This window comes from Apis cerana, linkage group LG3, assembly GCF_029169275.1.
Source record: "Apis cerana isolate GH-2021 linkage group LG3, AcerK_1.0, whole genome shotgun sequence".
NCBI classification, from domain to species: Eukaryota; Metazoa; Arthropoda; class Insecta; order Hymenoptera; family Apidae; genus Apis; species Apis cerana.
Window position 1 is genome coordinate 3,692,831 of NC_083854.1, and position 20,025 is coordinate 3,712,855.

Genomic DNA, 20,025 nt, shown 5'->3' on the forward strand with positions numbered 1-20,025 from the left:
GAAGAGAAGAGAAGGTCGTTGACGTCAATCGTTGTCGCGATCATTGAATCACACGGGGTGAGCCCGGATAATCATTTTTATTTTTTTATTCCCCGATGAGAACGAGAATACGCGCGAGAAAATTCGCTATTTTACACCGCGTATTATCGAGGTACCGTGTATTATCGACGTGTTGTTTATGCAAATAGATTTATTATAGCGAGCGAATAAAAATCGGCGAGTTACTTCGAGTTGCTCGAAACGAAACATTTCTAATATTTTACACGAGCGTGTCCTTTTCGATTCAACGGTACGAATGGCTATTGTCTTTCTAAAAACGTTTTAACGATTCAACGTGTTAAGTAGTATCGTATTTTCCGAGAATTGTACCGATGTAGCAGCCGTGGCGGTACGATATTGCAAGGATAAAGACGCCTATTCCGATAAACGCGTTAAAAACGAAAATCTTGCTTCTTATTAGACCCATATGCATTTAAGGATCACGTTATATATATATGTATATATATAACTTTTTCGTTACGACGCTTTGTCACCTTTACGCGTCTTATCCATTCCCTAAAACCGGTTTAAGAACCGAGGAAAGATCATCCTGAATGATTCCATCGTGTTTCGCGTGTGCTCGAATTTCGATTCGGCCACCACACGATCCTAATCCGATGCGAGTCGAAAGGCAATACACAGGGCGTTAATAAATTCGCGAGACAACCTTCGAATTCGAAACGAGCGCAAAAATTAAGCCGAGTTTAAAAGCGATCGAATTTTCCGCCCGTGAGACGAAGCGAGACAGAAATAGACTCCTCCTCTGTCTCCGTTACATCACCATCGCGCTCTATTCCCGCCACGCTCCTATCTAAACTATAAATTCCTTATAACTCGATAAATAAGCCTGGATATATCTATCCTATCCTACCAACTTTCGCGTACGATCTCCCAGGAATCGATCCTCTCCAAGTTACACCGACGCCCTGCAACGAACGATGAATAAAGAGGTATAAGGAGGGGAGGGGAGAGAGAGAAGCGCGGGACATTATGCATAGGAAAAACGGTCAGTTGGACGTCCCGGTATCACGAGTCACGTCGCCGTACGCGATCCTGATCGTGGATAGACTGCGAGAAAGGGAAAGATGTATGGCAGTGGTAGAAAGAATCGGCGTGGAAGTTAAGTCGAATAGGGTATATATGGACAGAGGCTTCGAACGCGGCCTTCCAACCTCGCTCAGCCTTCCGCTTTTATTGCGCCGTGGGTAGCGCCACTCTAAGGCTAGGGCCAGGAGAAGTGCCAACTTGAACGATCTTTCACCGGATGGACAAACTGTGACATCACTTCGCGGCCGAATCACCTCCTAGAATTCCATCCACGCATCCCAACGGTCTATTTCCACCTTCGGTTATTTAGACGTTGACCCGAACTAACCGTTTGATCGCGCGTTGATAATTGCTGCTCAGCTGTGGCGAGCTTTCTGGGAGGAGGAGGGGGGGAAACGTGAATGAAATTTTTTTCCTCCTCGTCTAAAATCCCAGCAAATTATTCCGATTATTTATCAAATGCTCTCTCTTCGATGAAATAACGATTGCCTGGAATATTTAATTTTAATTTTAATTTTCCAATATAAAAAAGAGAGTTGTTTAATTAAAGAGAGCGTTTTTCAATTTTGCTCGGTCATTCGAGGATTGGGATCGATCCTAGTCGAAATTACGGAGGATAAAGTAAAAAAGAATTCGTATTTTCGATAAAATATTTACACACGCGTGACGGTTCGAGAGTACCTTTTTGGCAAGAATCATTTCCGAAAATAATTCTCGAGTTCGCGAGTATTGCATAATGAATCGGCGGGAAAGAAAATCGCGCGGCACGATATTGCAAACAAACTGAATCTGAACAAACATCTCGTTTTTTTTTCTGCATACATAAGAGTTACAAGATAACGATACCGCACGTGTCGAGACATATATCCACGTGGTGGTAAAGGACAATCTTGGCTTACGAGCTTACGACTATAAATTTCATCTTTCCACCGATGGAAACGTTGGTGATAATCCCCCCTCCTCCCCCGCGTTCACCGTTCGGGAGGGAGTTTATCAACCGAGTTTATTCCGTTAATTTATCACCGATCAATTGTTTTTTCCGTACACGTCACACGAAACGTCGACTGTTTCGTGTGGGTTTGACGAAACGTTATTTTCTTTCGCCTGTTGTAAAAGTCACACGTAAACCGAGAGGCGCAATAATGCAAGCCACTCTGTTTTAACGGGCATGTACTTAATCGTACATTCCTGTGTTTTGAAGGTAAACCGTTTCAAGGTGAGGCTAAACTCAGCCGAAGAGTAATTGTTTAATCGGCGCAACAATAACATTTGATTCAGCATTATTCTTGTTTCATACCAGTTGCGCGGCAACGAAACAACTCCGCGCCGAAGGCATCCACCAGAAAAACCAATTTCTTAATTGGACGCCTGAAGCAACAATATAAAACCGGCTATTTATTAAAACCGAAAAACCGTCCTATGCGAGAACTTCGCGCCTGCTACACAGCTGCATGCACGTACCCGTCCACACGAGCTCGATACCATGTATAAAACCGAGTGATTCACGCAATTGCGGGAAAAGATCTTCGAGTCATCTCCTTTTTCGACCAATTAACCCACCTTCGCAATTATCGTCAACGGTCGAGTGGAAAGAGAGAGAGAGAGAGAGAGAATAACAAATGCCAAACGAAGAGGAATTTTCCTCTTCCTCGTAGGTTTTCGGCCTACCCTTGACCATGACCGCGTTTCACGTGCTCTTTCTCTTCTTGGCCGCTACCTACACGGGACGATCGGTGTTACGTCAAGGGGCGCCCCCTCGTGCCCTGCTCGAGAAAGGTTAGGTCCATGATCTTACGACGGGCGAACAACGTGTTTCCACTCGAAGGTCGTTGCTACGTATCAACGAAGCAGGGGCGGTTATTCGGGGAACAAGGGGGTAATGGTGGAGGGAGAGGGGCCCTGGGTGGGGCTTCGAACTTGCCAATACACTCGGGAGAGTCAAGGCTCCGGCCCAATTCGAGTTCGTAGACCTAGACGGACGGATAGGTCACACACGCACGCCTTCCTTTCCTCTTCAGCTTCGTCTCTCCGGCCTAAGGTCATTTACTTTTACCGAGCCACCTTCGACGTGTCACCTTCGGGCCTTCGAATCTCCTTGTCCTTAAGCTAGGATTCGAGAGGAAAGAAGAGGGGAGGGGAGGGGTCTCGAGATATGTGGGTATAGGTACACGTATACGTGGAAATGATCGCGATAAACCGGTGTTGTTTCCTGTGTGATCGGAGACGCAGGTGCAGGAAAACGGCGACCTATATTTCGACATGCCACTCTGCCCTTCGAGAGCGCGGTAAATTGTTAAACAAACGCGTGCCGCAATAATCGGGCAGGATGCATGAGCGATCAAGGACGATCGGGGGCGACCGTGTTTGCTTTCCTTACCCGGTAAAAAATAATTGCAATGCTGTCGACACGCGCCACCACAACAACCGACCTTTGTTTTTGGATGTCGCATAACGTATATACTTAACATGTACGCAACAAACGCGAGCTGGTTGCGTGAAAACGTAAACACAGATGCGAACTTCGCTCTTGAAAACCAGACGGTTACGTACATCGCGATCTTATCGAACGCCACATAATTGATGTCATATCAAAAAAATATAATGTTATGGAAATAAACGGATCGATTGTGTGAAGAAAACGCACACATGGTGAAAATTACGTGATGCGGAGGCGAGAAACATGGTGGAAAAACAATTACGAACGATTAACGGTTTAAAACAAGTCGCGAGCTTCGATTTCTCGGAATCTTCTTTAAAAACGTGTGTTAGTTTCGGCTAATAATCGTCATCGATCACTCGAGAAGGACGATGGCAAAAGAGAGAGAAATGGAAAGAAACGAGTATTCGATCGTAGGTTATCCGCAGAAGAGGGAACGGATTAAGAGTCGTGATGAATCGAGAGAGGAGAAGGAGGAGCGTTACTGAGCGCGTTCCACGTGGTATCAAACTTCAGGGACGTTGGTATATATGGGGCGCGAGGCTACGGGGCCCTTATACCGCGCTGGTGTCTTGTATCTCAATATTTATCGAATGTATACCGCGTGATGCTAAACACCAGACCAAGTTTTGGCCCTCGGCCCTGAGTAACCAACCAAGGTCATCCGCTTAACCGCCGATAGCACTAGAGAATTAGAGAGAACGCGAGACTCGCGTGCAACTATAAATCTCATAACTATATTAAAGAGTCGCGAAGTTTTCTGAGTTGAAGCCAAGCGAAGAATGGAGAAGGAGAGATCGAGAAAGAGTGAAGAGAGAGAGAGAGAGAGAGAGGAAAGAAATGAAAGACTGAGATGGTTGAGGGCCGAAGGTTGGTCCGGGCTGAAAATACTTGGACAAAATATAGTTGCGTTTTATTTCTACGCGCGTGAATACATGCACAAGTGCATATGAGATCTGCGTATTCGATGCTTTGTCTGTTTACATTGATTATCCGAGCGATATGAAATTACAAAAATCTATACTCTAAATATATCCCTATATATAAAACTATCTTTTATCATTTTTCGCGAAAATCGATTCCAATCGAATCGATATTTTACACGATTCGTTATGATTCCATCAATTTCTCTCGCATTCTCGATAAACCGTGCAAACCATTTCGTTTCCCGTGCTCAATCGTAGCTAATACGTATAGATTTGCAAAAGATAAGGATCGACGCGTGTATATACAGCAAGTTGTTTCCTGCATGGTATCTTCGCTCGAATCATCAGAGACGGTTACGATAATTTTATATAATCGATACAATAGTAACGCGAGTTATGCTATAGTTGCGAGAAGACAGAGAGAGGAAGGTAGACGAGTTGAAGAGAGAAGTGTATTGATTCGTAAAACGCTATTTACAATTGCGTCCATAAACTGACGCAGAAAACCGAGCGTACACCATAGAATTTAATCGTTTTTATGTAAACCGATATCTCGTGGTACACCGAACCATAATGCGTGATCACTTCCTTGATCGTATGCGATTACCGTCCGGTTGCTCATTTTCACCCCGGCCGAACGAACCGTCACCATCGTTCCGCGAGATTCGCTTTTACCCGGAGAAAAGATTTTGTTAGGTAATCCCGCCGAAGACATTCGATCGCGGCGCTTTCATTAAATCACTATTATTGCTTTGCGTCTCGCACTCCGCATTTGTCAAACCGACTCGTGTAGGTGGTATTCAAACGCGTTCGACTTTACCGCCATCTCTAACTATCACCAATCACAGAAGCAAGCATACTTCGAATCGCTATTCAATCCTTTTACATAACACACGGTGTATTCGATTACTTCTTTTAACTAATCAATGTTAATTTCTCTTACCTCTGTATATCCCGATTTACGATGACGATTTACGACGCTCGATGTCGAAGAAAATATAGACTGGACGCTTGGATACTTTCGACGCACACCGATTTCTGTTGCACACACTCTACTACTGACCGTTGGTATCCCCAACCTGTTTCCCTGTTTCTATTTCCACTTCGATCCCACTTCTTCTGAGTCACCGAAAACATAAACAATTTTTCGTCCGGTTATTTGGCCGCACGATGACCACAAGTCACCTTCGATTCGTCGAAAGGAAGAGAGAACGAAAAAAGACGTTACGAACTTGGGTCGCGCAACGTTTACGGTATTCTGATTGGGAAGCGCGCGCAACGTATCAACACGACGTCGCGACGTAAAAAAGTTTTGTTTTCGATTCAACAATGGTGGTTCTACGCGTACGCATAATAATCAGTAACTGTTCTTTCACGTGTGATTGAGAAGAAAGAAGCGGCCATGCCTCTATCGATTCAACGAAAACGAACCGCACAGAATCTTTTAACACAGTCCAATCAGTACGATGCCGTGCAACGACTCGAGTCAAAATCGTCCGGTGGGCGCAGAGTGACGCGCAGCCGTGGTATACTGTCGACCGCGGGAAATTCAGGAAGCTCGTGCTGCTTAATGATGGCGTATGATTATGCGCTCGCGATGCTTCGCGTTTCACGGTGGTCTCTTTTCCTCTTCGACGACTCTCTCGAAATCCTTTCTCCTGTACGCGGAGGGGTTCGTAGCGAAGGGGAAAGAAGACGGATTGCGTGACACGAGGCGTACGAGTCTTTGGCCGAAGCGCGAAGGAACACTGAACGTAACGCGCGAGCAGCGAACCTCGGTTTGCCTAGCCTAGCCGCCACTAAACGCCACTATCCTAGGTTAGACACGCTCGCGACACTCTCCCTCCTCCCCCTCCCCCTCGCCATTCCCCTCTGCCATTCCACTCCTAGCTCGCGCTTCTTCTTCCTCTTTCGCACTAACGTGCTCTCCCTCTCTTTGTCTTTCTCCCATCTGTCCTGCTCTCGCTTCACCGATCTTGCATCTTTCTCGAACTCTAGGGATCTATGTACATAGAGTACGGGGGGTACACACGCCGTGTGGATTCGGAGCGGTTGACTGGTGGGGGTTCGTAAGGCCATAGCCACGGCCACCGAGTCGCATACACTCGCAACCCAGCAGCAGGCGCATGCACGCACGTATATACACATTGCGAATAGCGCACACTGGCAGAACGAGCGTTGTCGCTTCGTTTCTCGCGTGTGCGGGCTCACGAGCGCGCACACGATTCTAGACTCTCTAGAGCGCTTCGTCGATCTCGTGTATCGTCCGTGTATCGTTGTCGCACGGAAGCATTTCGCGGGACTATTTTATAACCGGAATCGCAAGCACGAGTTAACGAGAAAGTGGAATTGCTTGTCTTTTTTTCCCACCTCTATTTAATGCCTGTTGAATTATACGACGTTTCAATATAAAAATGGGAGTTAGCTCATGGAATTAAGAAAAAGAGAGAAGAAAAAGAAAAATACGAATTAAGAATAACCAAAGAGTCAAAGCTGTTCCCAAGAAATTTGACGGAACACGGTCAATCGTAAAGGCGATATCACACCCGCGTATACAAATATACGTAGATTCGCACGTGCATACGCGAGAAGAGTCGAGAGGCAGAGTATATGCTCCGTATGTAATTTGTTCTATATTCAAGGGGCACTCTAGCGCATATATGTGTTGTCCATAGCACATATGTACAGGGATATATACACGTCTTCATGGACGCGAGGGTGTACAAGAATGTAACCACCGTGCGACTGAATGCAACAAGGCACACAATGTCTTCCTCGACCAACGTCCGTTCTCTCCAAGCATGTGCAGAACGCGTTGGCATTCAAATGACTATTTACACGCCTTGTTATTACGATGAACGGAACGAAACGCGCAGCGTTCGCTTTATCGAAATCCGTTTGAAAATCAGTACGAAGTTGCAAATCGTTCTTTTACATATTCGCGACGGGGACACGTACGCTTATGCACTCTCTACATGAGCAAAAACTATTCGAACGGCACACGGAAACGAGGCGTACTTTTCAATCGACAGCTAAGTCGAGGCGCGAAATAAATTTCCCTTTTCCTCGCCGACGAATTTATATATGCGATTTAAAGGGCTCGAGTATTAAGAGTATATATATATATATTAATGATCAACGTCAACACGACGATACGAAATCGTCGATTGTTCAAATGCAGTTGTCATTGCCGCAAATTGCCGTAATTAACCTTACCTAGAAGGTAGGCGTGATAGATCGATTCGAAATGACAATTCTCGTTATCTCTAACACATTATGTGTAAATGTTATTTTTTTTTTTCATATATTATATAATAAAAAAAATTACGTTCTCTGTTTCTGTCCCCCCCCTTTTTTTTTATCAATACATTCACAACCATGATTCGCGTCGTTCCAAGGAACGAGAACAAAAAGGCAAAGGCGGAATCGAGCGTGTATGTAGGGCTAAGGGTAAAGTGAGTAGTGGGACTCCGAGTTTGGTCAGACAGGCAGCGTTAATCCACGTTCACCGTGTTAGGTTCTCTCGATGGTTGCCACGGATGGCGGAGTCGATTCCCGAGACTTTCTAACGAAAGTGCAAGTCTTTTCTTCTAGCCGACATACCGCGCAACCGTCCTCGACGCGACTTTCGCGCGTTTTCCGCGGTTTCCCGCCGAGGACGAAGACTCTTCAAAACTCTTCCGGGCTGAGTCACTCAATATTCCCAGCGGTCTTTCTTATTGAAAAATAAGATAAAGCGTAACAACAATGCTACGTTTTAATCGTCCTTGTTGCGACGATTCACCTTTCGTCAAATAAATTAATCGTACGACGCGGATTATTAAAGTATTACAAGGAAAAAAAAATAAAGGGGGATACGAGAGATCGGTCACGTATCCCAAATATGCAAAAGAGGAGCAGAATCCGAATTAGGAAGTGGCGATCGGCCTTCGCTTCGATTCACGAATTCGAAAAGCAAAAATTTCTAACATTTGAACGTAGCGAGGAGACCGCCTGCGGCACACAGTCAAGGTCTCGGCTCTCTTCGACTTTGCCGTGACATAAATATTCGGGGGCCTTTTGGGCCCACGTTGATTCCTCGTGCTGCCTGAGTTGGCTGAACTTGCCAGCCGAGAGAAAGAAAGAATGAGAAAAAGAGAGAGAAAGAAAGAGAGAAAAAACGAAGAGATAGGAGGGGAGAGATAGAGTGTTGGAGCGCGAGAGAAAGAGAGAGAGAGAGAGAGGCAGAGGAGCCTTGCTTGTAATCGTCTTCACCGGGAAACGAACGACCCTGAATAGGAACTCAAAAGATTAAGCCATCATCCTCATCAGGACCTTCTCCTCTCGACTATTTTTAAAAGTGCAAACAATTCTATTCAACGTGACGAATCGCTATCACGCGAACATCATCATTGCATAGCGACAATAATAATACAAATGGAGAATATAATTAAAAGTATCCTTCACGCTTCTTTTTCCCCGACGCGCGTAGATTAACCTATGGTACACGGAACATACACACAAATATTCTTCAAGAGTAAAAGTTTCGAAGCGCAACCGATGATTGATAATAAATTTCTGTCTGATTGCACGCGTATATATAAAGAAGGAAGAAGAAGAAGAAGAAGAAAAAAATAATAAACGGTCGATCGGTTCGTTCTGGCTGTTCCTAACTCAATGACATTCAAAAGCTGACGCATAAAGAATCGAGCGTAGTCCGATAGCGATGCAGTTTGCACCACGCATTAAAGCATCGCACGACTCGAGACACGCGCGCGCGCGCGCGCGCGCCTAGCATACGTTTTTCACGTGCATACGGCTCAGTAAAGTGTGTTGTTTCGTATACTAGGACTTAATAAACTTTCACTGGCCTCTCACGCGGTTCTCTTTCTTCTCCCTCCGATGTGCTCGCCTTCCAACAGCCATAAATTCGGTAACCTCCTCCGCGAGGCACCGCCCCCTCCTCCTCCTTCCTCACCTCCGTCCCCGTCCTTGTTCGCTCCATTGGAATCCACAGCCGCGAAATAAAGAAGCGATGAATTCTACTTCTTCTAATATATAAATAAATGCACCTCAAAGGCTCCCCGGTATCCCCACTTCCGTTCCGTTCTCTCTCTCGCTTCTTCTCTCACCCGCGCAACTCGCGCGTGGGACGTTGCCCCATTAGCGAAGCAGATATAAGTGCTTGCGAGAACGTAGTCAATTTAACGAGGTTAAAAAAAGGAGAGAGAGAGAGAGAGAAAAAAAAGATCCTCTCTCCCCGCACACGCCTGATGGCAGAGAGTTCGCGTACGGCTTCCCAGAAGACAGCCAGACCGCACGCGTTTGCGTAAAACTACTGGCGTACTGCCGTTCCACCAATCACTCTCGCTTTTCACCTGGCCGGTTGACAAAGATTCTCGGGGAACGATCGTGAGATTGGATGTATATATGTATATATCGATGCGATACATTCGCTTCCTAAATATTCGAGGCAACGTTAAATCAATCTCGGTTTTTCTGCACTTCGTTCAACGAGGAGAAAGTTGAAACGGTCGAAGAGCTATGACGTTCTCTCCTCCGCGATGTTTCCGTATCTGTGCAGAGAATCGCTCTTCTTTCGAAGAAGAATATATCTGAGACTCGGAAAGGAAGAGGGAGACGGGAATAGTCGTAAACTCTCGCTTTTTACCTTCTGAAGGAAAAAAAAAGGAGAAAGAAGAGGAAGAAAAAGGTGGCGGCGATCTCTCTCGTCGATCGGTTCACGTCCACCCGGTCCAAGATCGGTGTTAACGCACGATTAGTGGGTCAGTGTCAGTCAACGACATCGGTTCACTCACAGGCCAGATTCAAAGTCAGGAAAGGAGGCTAACTATCGTGAGCCGAATGTCGCGCGCGGCGAAGCAGCACACGGCGGGGCCACTGGCCAATATTCGGGCCAATGTTAACGTTGGCCTGTATACCGATTGCCTAATAACCACCGGCTCGCACCTGATAATCGCTCGGTGGCGAGAAGGAAGGAACTATTCTCGTATATATATATATACACGAAATCATTCCATTACTCAATCTTCCGACGTAATGAATCTCGTGAACGCGACCTTTCAACGATCGTTTCGCACGTTTCGTCCTCCATCGATTCGTTGTGGCGATTCGTCCGTTAAAATTACACAGTTCGAGGGAAGGAGAAAGGAAATTTTTCGCCTTCTCGTCGCTCCGTTCGAAAAAAAAGAGGCGAGAGTGGAAAAGCAGCTTGAGAGCAGCTTTCGAGAGTGATTTTTCATCACGGTGAAACAACATATGCACTATGGGACTATCGCAGCGGTGTCTACTACCACTTTCACTTTCAACATAGTAGTACGCCTCGGCGTCAAAAATATTATTTAATAACTAAGGGCGTAAGTCCATTCGAAAGTAAAAGTGATTTTATTCTCTTGAAAGCAACTTTTTCATTTTCAAACAATCGAAATTCCAACGGTGAATAATTAAGTCGAGATGAAAGCTGGTGTTAACGGCTTCGGTGGGATTCGTGAGTAAAGTCAATTCGAGTTAAGCTTCCGTTTTCACTGGCGGAAGTGGATGCCATTCGGAAGCCATTATCCAATATAATCGGCGGAGACTTTCAAAATCTCGTTGCTGGCTCGATCCACCGCGTTAGATTCTTCGGGAATTCTTCTTCGACGAATCGAGAAGATCTTTTCTCCCCGAACGGCTCTTCGAATTACCAGAATCCATGCTAATCCATCCACTGATGGACTCTCTCAGAAATACGCTCGCTCGCGGACAAGAGTGGCTCGATCTTGTCCGTGTGCCTTGTGACCCGTGGTGCAAACTAAAACCCACCGGAGAAAGTTGCCGGATACTTTCTCGTAGCTCAGCTGCCTCCTTTGCGCGTTGCAGTCGGTTAAATGGCCCCTCGTATCGATGCGATCGTTCGAGGCCGACCATGTCTCGAATTGACGATATTTACAAGCTCAAAACTTGTGGAAAGAGGAGTCGTGAGATAGAAACTCGGGTGTTTTCACCGAATAAATAAAATAATAAGCCCGAGAAAATTGGAATATTATCGACGGAGATGAATAATTCGATTGTAAGATCGGGAAAATTTCCTAGAAAGTATGCGCGAGATGGAAATTTGTTTCATCTTGCAATTAGAAAATATCGAATATATATTTTCTTCAACACGGTTGTACACGGAATGCTAGGACGAGAAATAATTTTATTTGCAAAAAAAGGAAGAGAGAATACAATTTTTCCATTTCCACGCCCTCGATAATAATAATTCCAAAAACGCAGAAACGAGGAGTTTTTCAGCCACGAGAATCGATCCCTCGACTCCACCGCTTAATCGCCGCGCCCGGCTCGGGACACCCTGTATAAACTTGGAGGTTGGAGAGAAACGCTACCAGTAATATCGGGATGAATAGCGCGGATGCGCGGCAAGAATGGATCAAGGGACTGGGAAAAATATCGAACCATTCTTGGCCAGTCTTACGAGGCTCAAGGCATTCAGCCGCTTCGCGGGCCAGTGACTTGATTTACTCGTTCGAGGGAACGAACTCGCCCGCGCTTATACATATACATACATCGAGGAAAGGTATACCCGTTGCTCTATGTATAACCGAGCTATTATACTCGCAGGTACATCGTCGGCACGCATAGTCGTCGTCGAGGAGGAAAATCTCTGGTCCTCCTACGCCCGTTCGTTAACTATTCATGCGCGCACCGCGTATAGCCCGCGGTCGGCCGTGATGAATTGGAAGTTACACGTGGTGCAAAAAAAAAAATGAAAATTATTTAGCTGCCCGCCGTATATAGTCGCGATAACTCATCCCCGGTTTCGACCCGTTTCTGCTGGTCGAGTCAAGGAGCTCTCGGTTCTAAACGGATGATGATAACATCGTCGATTATCTCTTATCATCGTTCGTGATTTTTTCTTTTCGTCAAATCAAACTCTTGCGACACTCGTTAACTTCTAAAATCTGATCTGTTGGATTGTTCTTTTTTCTTTTTGCTCCTGAGGGCGGAAGAGGCGAGGGAGAGAAGGGGAGGGGAATATTTTCGTGGATGCATCTTGGAGGATGCAACCAAGCGTGACGTAGCTTTCATGCTGGAAACTGTGTGACGTCACTCATTCGATGACGTGTGGTCAACCGCGGTCAATGCACCAGGCCGACGTTTCTTGCAGGGCACTATAATGCTCGGTTCACTGGCGTCGGGCTTGTGTGCGTTTGTTCATGTACACAGGGCTGCGCCGCGGTGCATGTACGCGCGTTACACCGCAAAATACCGGGTGTTCGTATAAAATTCTCTCCTCTTTGCGTATTCCTGGCTAGGTCGAAAGAAACGGAGAGATTCAGGAAAATCGTGATCCCATTTATTTCTGCATCTCTTTACTCTCTCTATTCTTTATCTCTCTCACCTATCCTGACGTACAAGCGAGGCTTCAGGGGTAAGAGGAACGGCTGCGTCTCCGCGTTAACCATGAAGAAGAGATCGGTTTCGAACGCGCGATCGTGGATGCATTAACGATTCATACACGGCATCGGTGGGTGTTGTTTGAAATTCCTGCAGCGTGCCATGCTTATGCCAGCATCAAAAATTCATGCACGTCGTTGACTCTGCTACCCTATATCCCTGCTTAATGAAGGTGCGTTTATATTCCTTTCTCTCTGTTCGCGATTTATCGTAAGTACAAATATCAAACGTATAAGACGAAGATTCCCTCTTCCCCTTCTTTTTCCATAGGATCATTCATAGAAGAAGGCCTGATGATCAATTATCGCGAGTCATCTTAAATACAAATCGAATAGCCTTTCTTTCCTCCTTTTCTCCCCCCACCCCCGTCCCAGGACAATGGCCTAATTATGCTTACATACGAGTTTCGTTTTTTCAGTCTCATTGTCGTCTAATCGTTCGCAATCGTTGACAAAAATACGCGCCCACGTGAGACGACGCCTACACCCGCCCGTTTCTGTAGGTGCGGATCGGACAGTAGTAGATGACGCGAGTTATCGGGCAAGTAGAATGGTCCGCAATATGGTCGGCCAAGTTCCGATAATCGATGATCGTGTGCGCGTGTACCGGATACAGCAATTGTTTACGAAGTGTGGAGAAGGTAAAGGAAAACCACGATCACGTCGCGTAATGCGTGCGAAAGACGAGACTTCTGGCCGGCGAACGTTCGAGCCGTGATACTCGGGGAATCATCTGCTGAGAGATGAGAGAATATCTGGAAAAAAAATAGGAAATGTAAGAGAGAGAAAGAGGGAGGGAGAGAGAGAGAGAGATGGAGAAGAACGAAGTAAAAGTGAAAAAAGATGAACGCTATTTGATTTATACTTGGCGATTCGATTCTGAATTGCGTGAGATAGGGATCTAGAGACAAAGAGAGGCTCAAGAATTCAACAGAACAAATCTGTTGCGTAACGTACCACCGAACGGTTTTACTTTTAGCGTTGTCTTCAAACGAGGCATAATGGTTTCCTCTCGTTTAACCGTATCTTATCAAGATTCATGGAATTTCGCGGCAAGAACGATACCTTTCGTCGATGCCTTGCCTCTGTCGAAAAATCGTGTAATGGCGTGGTTAGAAAGCATGTGTAACGAAAGGAGGTGTTGCATAAGAGGGAAGGAGAGAAAGAAAAAAAAAAAGGAAAAAAACTATCGTGGACTATTAATCCTTCAACGATTCCAGAGCCCTGCTACCAATATATCCTTCGTCAGCCAAAGAAATCCGTGTGTACGACACACGCTTGTCTTCGTGCTTTCTAAAATCGTGCTCTCCTCGATACTTTGAACGGAATTAATTTTCCCGCGATTCTTTGAAGATATGCGAGTGCGCATGCTTGAAAGAGAAGTGAAACAATCTAGATAGACCACTTCATTTCGGGAATTATAAAATCACTCTCAATGCGATCCCCCTAAAATGAAAAAATAAAATTTCTTTAATAGCAATTCTAAAAATTGAATTTTACACTCGAAATATAATATATAAATATATATTAAAACTTTCGAAAAGGGGACTCTAATACCATCTCGTTCTTCTTATACATTCCTAATACAATATCCACCTCCGTGAAAAACCATTCTCTAAGAGCGATGGTATCGTTTTTGGTTTAAAAATGCTCGCCTATCTGAAAAAATAACCACCTATACGCACCGTTCGAAACGAAATTTACGAACAGCCAGTTCAGCTGAACGTACACAGAAGCTGCGTCAGCTAATAGTAAACGTACAAGAGGATCGTGATCCATAAGGAAGAAAGTTGGGAAGAAGAGAGGCGGCGCTCCTCTTTTCTTTTTTTTCTTTTCTTTTCTTTTTTTTTTTTTCCTTCCCTCTTTTGTCGCGCGAGAAGAGTGCTTTTCGTGAAATTCGTCCAAGAGAGTTCTCGCAGGAGAGACGGAAAGAGAGACGTGACTTTAGCCATAAGCCCGTAGGTAGGCCGCACAGAGCATGGACAAGCAAGTCGAGTTGAGAGGCGCGGACGGGCGGTCAGAGACCCCGCAGGGCCGGCGCAAACAGTACAGCATTACCCACTCGCTCGTTCTATCGCAACCTGGACCCAACAATGCTCAATAATCGTCCCTGTGATCGCGCCACCTTTTAACCGCCAACCTGGAAAAATTGTCTCCACTTTTTCCACCGGTTTCGTCCCCCTCTTTTCTTTCTTTTTTTTTTTTTTCCTACAGCTCGCGAAAATACCAAGAGCAGAGAGAGAGAGAGAGAGAGATTTATACAATCTCGTTTTTTTCTTGAAAGAAGAAATTGTGAAACCTCAATTAAAAATATATATATATATATATATATATATATATATATATATATGCGTGTGCGTGTAAAATAATAATTTAAAAAGATATTGAAAATTTATGAATAATTTGAAGATGTTTGAATTAATTTTGTTTACGTAAAGATGTATAAAAAGTTGATTATTCAATATGTTTTTAGTAAAGTGAAAAGAATATTAATGAAAATGTAAAACGAGAGTGTGAACTTCCGGTAATAAATTATTATTTTACTTATCTATTGCTAATGTTTCATAACAAGGAAACTTAATATCTTTTAACACTCGTAACTTTTTATATCGTAATGAGATGAAATTTTTATTTTATTAGCCTCTGATTAACCACTGTTTTTTAATACTTTCTACAACGAAAATGGATAAATTAAACTGTGAATTCCTATTTCAATGATATTTTCATAATTTTGGAAAAAAAGCTTATTGTAATTATTTATACAAATAAATGAAGACTTAAGTTTCATCTTAAAAATGCAGTAATTTAATTATTTCATGTTTCTTTTAAAATTTTTAATTCAAATGTATCATGAATGAAAAAGCACATGCCATTTAGATCTAATATTTTTGAAATTATATTATTCTAAAAATTCTGGCTATTAAGATCTTCATTTATTATATATTTTTATTATTATTAATTAATTATATCGCGTATTAAATATAACATATGCATTGAATATATGCATAACAAATAAGTAGCAGAAATAAAATAATATAATTTGTTTGAAATATTTAATTTACTTAAATATTTATTATAAAACGAATTTTTTTGAAAAAGATATTCCTTTCTTTTTAAGAAAAGAATATAAAAATAAAATTTCCTCTAATTTTCCTTTTTTTAAATTTATAAAAATATGATATATTACTATTTTTTACTGCAATTCTCCATTTTATATGTATAAAGACTCTTTTAAGGATAATAAAGAGAAAAGACAAGATTGCCGGAAGATAATCTAGAATAAGTTGATAATCTACCGTGAGCGATGGATTTGACGATTTCGTTAATTTCACTTTTCATCGAAGGAGAATTTTTTACTGTTCGCGATCAAGCACACAGAAACGAATGGGCGAGTGTGTATGCACGAGACTTTCTCTGTAATTCACTTTACGTCTCCTTGGAATTATGATTTCCGCGATTCGTTATAAATACATTCAACATGACGCTACATAATCATAACGCTTACCCATTTTATGCTAACTTTCTGTAACCAGAAACCGCGCAATGCTCTTAATTTCTTCGATTACTTTCTTCCTCTACCTGAATCTTTTTTTTTCTTTTCGTTCCGGTAATTAACGAGAACAGAATTTTGAAGTTATAAAAATTAAAATGTCGACAAAAAAAGAATTGAAAGATATGCGAGCCATTGATAAATATAAAATGCATCGTGGCGTATTATAATATAAACATAACGCAAGAAGACCTTCTAAAGCTACGTATTTATCTTATTGTATATGATTTCAAATCCACATATTTAATACATAAATGTAGGTCATTTCGTACAGAGGCCAATGAAAAATTGTGAAATATCAAAATAAAAACAGCCTAGCTTTACATGTAACAGCATTATATATCTTCGACAAACTATACAGCTTCGGCTATAAAATTTGCGTTACTTGATTTCGAACAGAAGATAAATGGGTGCGAAAAATATCCTAAAGAAAAGTTAAATATTGACTGGTGTGGCTAGGTTTAGGTTAAACGTAGAATCTTACGTTTCTATTTTAGTTCCAAGTAAAGGAATAAGCTGTTCGTTCGAATGTGTTTAGCTACGAATATAAACAATGTACTAAGAATACTGGCGCAATAGAAATCGGGATGGTAATGTGTTTCGATGGTATCCATAGCGCGCAATACACGGAAACGTCTGGAAAAGTTCGGTAAAAGAATTGGGTCGTTGCTGATTCGTTCGACAGAGTACCGACACTTTTTCCACGAGTGACCGAAACTTTCAACGATGTCCTAGTCCGTTTCAAACTACGGTCAATGATCCCTTCCTGCCCCGATTTCACCAATTTCGCTTAAAAAAAAAAACGCCTTCTCGTCGCGTTATAACATCTACGTTAAATCGCTATATTTTCAATTGATATCTTACGAGACGACTAAAAATCCTTGGGGAAACTCTGTTACCGAAGACCATAGAGTTATCAACTACGATGTTCATGTTGTATACTTAATTAAATTGAAAGCACAGAACGTTACGAACCTAACCTTAACGGTTTAATAACGGACGCGTAATTTATCCTCTCAGAAATATTGTGCAATATTAAATATAATGGTATTCACTCACCGATCGAGGATGCGCCCGTGACATCTGGATCTAACAAGCTCGCAAAATTTCCTTCTATTTGATCGTTGATCGTTGTTCTTCTTTTTCGGTTTAATGTTCACTTCAAGTCACCAACTGACAAATCACCCACTCACTGCACGCGCACCGTCCTCGTCGGAAAATTTTACTCAAAGTCACGATCGTTCTATTACGACGTACTGTTTTTCACTCTTCGTATACATCCAGCAGAAAAAGACTTCGTGAAGTTCGTGAAATCGAAGCGAAAATCGATGGAGATGATCGCGAGCGTGCAAACGGCACTGTGTCCTTTACGATGTCACTCGATGTATGTTCTCGCCGTGTATCGTTCTGTTACGTTCCGGCGGTTTAACCGGCACGTGGTCGCGTACGAAACACTTTCAGCTTGGTCGTCGAGAGAGAGAGAGCCCACGCGTCTCGTGTGCTTGTAATCGCGCGTTCGACTGAGCGGCCGAGTACTCCCGAACTCCCCGACTCTCGCTCGTGCCGCTCTTCCTGCTCGCGCTCGTCTCATTCTCTCTCATTCTTTCGCACGTCGTCTTCGATGCGTCGACTCTCTCTACCGCGAGCCTCCCCACTCTTTCCTTGTCGCTCCAAAAGGCCTTTTCGTGCATTTCTCTCAAATATTTCGCTCTTTGTCGATCTTGCCTTCTTGATATTCCTTCTTCGTTGCGATTATTGCGATTCTTTCTTTTTCGATTTTTAACTTTTTTTTTTCTTTTATTTTATATTATTACAAATATTATAATTGTATTGTAATACAAATAAATAGTCGACGATTCTAATTATTTGTCATACTATCACAGTCGTTTTTGACGAACGATCGTAACTCTTATTTCTTCTCGATTTATGCTTCATTTAAATACTTTCTCTGCTTTCTTTCGCGACGTGCATAGTATTACGCCACTGTCAGTCTTAGGCGTTTTCGATTAATCGTCACATCCTGTTTTACGTTCGTATTGTGTTTTGACGTTAACCTCACCTTCATGCGCTTTTTCTAACTACTTTCGTTCATTCTAAATTATGAAGAGAGATATTCTATGAAATCTGAACAGCTCATAATCGTCAAAAGAAAGGTGTCTCGTCCATCTTCGTTCTCGACACTCTCATTTTCTTCCAACTCGCTATCTTGGTACACTGAAACAGAGGATTTATTATCTGTTACGTCGTGTAATGTCTTTTGAGGCAGGTTAGGGTGCTTAACTCAACATTAGTCGTTGAGGTCTACCCCCTACAGCGGCATTCTTCTGCATTCTGCACCGGTGAAATCGGTTGACGCACGATCAACCACCGCGGTAACAGTAAATCACTAACCGAAACATTAACTGTTGCAAACAGTAGAACGTCTTATTGCGTATTCGCCATTCGCGTTGAACGCACAACGATTAAGTTGACGCCGGTAAGTCAACTCGTATCGATCGAGTTTCGATACATTCAAACAGGCGTTCTAGAGAAATCTCGAAAAAAGGGTAGACATATTGTTATATCGTTTCAAAGTCGAATCGAATTTTTAAGCAAGCTGTATATGGGTCAGAAGATCAAATCGATATTAATCGATATTACGCTGTGAAGTTGATCATGTATTGTATGTACTGAAATTGTTTCGTAAATCATTCGTTCGACATATATAAATATTGTATATATTATATGTTTATTAAAATCCGATAATTTCATTGATTTCAAGCGCGTGTCGTCGAAATAGTGAATTAAATTTATTTTTATGTACGTTAAAGTTTTTTGGGAATTAGTTGATAGAAATTTACTAAAAGAAAATCGAATCTCAATAACTCGATCAATAACACATATAGCTTTTTAAATTTTATGCACAAGCAGATGTCCGCGATACAAATGAACGAGTTCTGATATTCTTTATTTTTCCCCTTTCAGGTTGGAAACGATAAAGATTGATAGCGGTAATCTACAGATGTGCCATAGAAGAATCACGAAGCGGTGGAATAATCTCCATAGACGATTCCATCTACCTGAATGTTAAGATTTATGCATCTAATATGACCGGTATTAATTCATAAATCCGGCAGGTATTACCATCTACGAAACTCGCGATTCATAAATCCCGAGATTTATGCGCAGCAATACTAAGCACGAGATGGAAATGCTCGCACGGCCCGCTCGCTCGCGATATGTGCAGTTAAATTAACCTTGAAACGATTCGGTTGCTCGGATAAAATTGCAAATCTTTTGTCACTCGGTTTTAACAGTGGTCGTTATTTCTCGTTCAAGGTGGTCAACGTAGATATCGAATGCGCGTAAAATCGCGAAAAAGATTTCTCCACGAGTGCTTCGAAACACCGTACGCGAAGGAACTGTTGTGCAGTACGATTAAAATTTTTCGGCCGGTTGTGCGCGCGCTGGGCTGTACTCGTTCCCTAACGGACCAATATAGTATATTTGAAAAGAAAAAGGAAAAAAAAAAGAGATATAAAAAATTTGCAATTCCACCACTGTGTGACATCAGAGGCGAAGATCTTCGACCGGAGGAGGAGATGGAGGTCG

The 20,025-nt window shown here is 42.9% G+C and overlaps 1 protein-coding gene across 3 annotated transcripts in view; it reads right to left on the bottom strand.

Moving 5' to 3' along the window:
- LOC107997067 (ecdysone-induced protein 74EF) overlaps positions 1-18,966 on the bottom strand; it is a 153,411-nt gene extending 134,445 nt beyond the window's left edge. For 2 of the 3 annotated variants that reach the window (XM_062072267.1, XM_062072266.1), the window contains exon 1: positions 5,393-7,191. The gene's annotated coding sequence lies outside the window, so the exon portion shown is untranslated. Of the gene's footprint in view, positions 1-5,392; positions 7,192-17,493 lie in introns of those variants that run through there. The other variant, XM_017055431.3, reaches the window with a different exon arrangement.
- Positions 18,967-20,025: the final 1,059 nt, after the last annotated feature.